Source organism: Lepeophtheirus salmonis, chromosome 9 (genome assembly GCF_016086655.4).
Source record: "Lepeophtheirus salmonis chromosome 9, UVic_Lsal_1.4, whole genome shotgun sequence".
NCBI classification, from domain to species: Eukaryota; Metazoa; Arthropoda; class Copepoda; order Siphonostomatoida; family Caligidae; genus Lepeophtheirus; species Lepeophtheirus salmonis.
Genome location: NC_052139.2, coordinates 8,255,622 through 8,258,909, shown reverse-complemented (window position 1 = coordinate 8,258,909; position 3,288 = coordinate 8,255,622).

Below are 3,288 nucleotides of genomic sequence, written 5' to 3'. Positions count from 1 at the left end.
GAGCTTTCCCCCCTTCCTTTTATGAAAGTTTTCCGTCAAAAAAAAAAAAAAAAGAAAGAAGGAGAATAATTAAAACCATAAAAAGAGTAAGATTGAAAGATTGCAAGCAACATTCTTTTGCAGTTTTTTTTTTTTCACCTTTGTCTTAAGAAAAAATGGGTTTATATCATTAAACAATATTTAGAGTGAGTGTTTGAATTCCAGGAATTCAAAGTTGAATAAAAGATATACATATATTCAAGACGTTGAATAAATAAATGTCAATTTACAATTTGTAGGTCTTATAATAGCGTATTTAACAAGAAAATCAGTTATTTTAAGCAGCTATCACGGCGTTAACTCACCGACTCATAAATAACTTATGTATGTTACTGTCAGCTGTTATTCCATCGTCATGGTTATTTTATTATGTATTCTTTTTGATAAATCAAGGGCATTCACAGGGGTGGGTTGGAAGGGTTGTATATCCCCCCTGAAGGAATTTTGTCTTGTACTAGAAAAAATTATTGCTCTGGAAGGAAAAAATAAATGAGGAAACAAGAGTTTCATTCTATAAAATTGTACAAAGGGCAAAAACTTTTAATTTTTGAAGAAAAATTTTCTTCCCCCCCCCCCCACTCCAAAATAAAATAAAATATATACATATATAAACTTGTAAATAAGTGTTATAATAAGTTTTCGCTCCATTTCTGAAAGGCCAGGATTGTTGATCCCTCGTCGTAAATATATATTGGCCATTTTACTATTAGAATGAAGAAATTTTGTCGATCGTATAGAAATACATATGTATAGCTACGCTTTTAATATAGTATTACTAAGCAAAATATTTATTATAGTAGGATATCAAATAAAATACTATGTAGGATTTTAATACTATGAATATAATATATATTTGTGATTTGTTTAAAAAAATACGGATTAATGAAATGACAATGAATGTCTAAGATTATTGAAGAGATAAATAAAAGTGAGTGTGATTGACTTACTTGGGGCTAACTACCATGCCCATGTACCATGCTAATGACCTTGGTTAATTTATGTTTCTTTTTTGAGGAAAGGTTGTGTGATACAATAAAGGTAGCTACGTGCACTATATATTGATGCTAAAGAAGTAACGTATATATCAATGAAGGGAAACGATATCATCACGAATACTAATGGGGTTAAAATTGGCTTCCTGAAGCAATGAATATCTCTTGCTTCGCTGTATTGTTCAGGATGGGATTTTTGTAGATAAATATTAGATTTTTATAACCTTTTTCTAGAGTCTCCTAACATTGATACTATCATTTTCCTGCGATCTTTTCAAATTATTTATTGCTTACGTATTTACCTCAAGTATACTGACACATTTATATACCAACATTCAGGGTTGTTGCTAGCTTTTTATTGGGAGGGGAGGTAAGGTCTTAGCCCCATAAAAATATCAACACCCTTAAATAATTACTTATTTAAATAGGTTTATTATATATATACATGTGAGGGTTCCCACATTGCAGGGCTGAAAAGGGGGAATAGAAATATAATATATATATATATTTCTTTTTTTGTCTATGTAGGGGGGGGGGGATCTACCCCCCTAAAAAAAGGGTATAGTAAGGGTATTGTCAACTATTGAATGAATATTCAATTGGAATGGACACTTGATAGAGCAGAACCCTCTACCAGCAATCATTTTTCTGGTATTGATTTTTTCCCCTATTTGAAGTATCTTTATTAAAACTAAGTAAAGACATATATTTGAGCTCTGTATTTCCGTTTGTCCCAAAGTTATGGTTGGTCGATTATGTATTTTTCAGTTTTTGTGCTACCAGTATTTTTGCCTTTAACCCCTCAAAATTTAATGATCTCTTGCTGTGACCATATATAATCCTACCCAGTTGGATCAAAATCGAACTCTTGCCGTAATGCTGGTGACCAACAACAGAAGAGGCAAAAATATAACTCCCTTGGCGGATTATCTTCATTACAATTATACTCTAAGTTCCTCAGTACATTTTTTTCAATTTGCTTATACAAGTTACAACTTGAAGAACATTGAAACATATACACGACATACAAATGAAATGAAATCAAATAAAGAGAGAAAGAAACAGTTTCAAAGCAGCTCTCGACGTTAGTAACATGTTATACAATAAAGAATTTGATAATAATTTGTATCTCAAAGTTCACTTTTTGTTTTAGATTTAGTTATTCGGTAATTAAGGAAATTTGTTTTGCTTTTTTTTTTTTTTTTTTGTTAGAAGCAGATATTTCGACTAAGATTGATAAAATGTCAAGCCGAACTCACGTCATTCTAGACTTTTTGAAGCCAATATGAATCATGTATAATGTTTCTTGTTTTAGAGCAATTAAAATTAATATATTATGTTTCTGTTTGATTACGTGCTTGATACTAAGTCATAGGCTTCAATGAGATTCTCTTTGTAACAGTATAAATACATCTGTGTGCTTTCTAAAGACTTTAAACTTGAATGCAATTAAATATTATGTTTTCAAAACAATACTCATTCATGTAAATCAATTCTAACTCTTTAGGTTAGAAATAATGAATATCTTTTTTGACATGGCACAAATGACAACATAATTTTTGTGGCGTGTCAACACAAAACAATCTTGGGAAAAAAAAATAAAAAAACTTTCCCATTATTTTATTGATGTTTTGCTCAATTTTGGACATCCTATCATAATTGTTGAGATGGGTTGAGATATCTAGGAAAATTGACTATACAGAGTGGGGACCCATAGCTTACAGGAGCATTTAATTAGATTTTTATCTCTGTTATTTTTAACTACACAACCAAAGGCCAGCTGAAACAAAAATACATATATTTTGTATTATATCTCAGAGTTTAAAAATACAACAAAAAAGTTAACAGGGTGTGCAATCTACTCTGTGGGTGTATCAGTGCCAAGAATACTGCAGATACCTTTGGCATCTCTATCTGCAATGCCTATTATATCAATAAGTCAATTACTGTCCCATACGTCCAAGAAGAACAAAACTTCCATGGTAGAAATATGGCCCTGCCTCCACGTGGCCCTCCATACTGAATGCAGTATGGAAGAATATCAAAAGTTGCTTCTAAAGTGATCTTGTCTTGATTCCATAGAAATAACGTTTTTAGTAATTTAGAGCTCCCCCACTGTAGTCTGGGTATATGATATACGATACATTTTTCAGTTCTAATTGTGGCCTTTCAAATATAATCTATTGACTCTTTTTTTTTTCTATAACCGATCTATCATTATTTTTACGATCCTTAAATTCAATTTGCGGGATTTTCA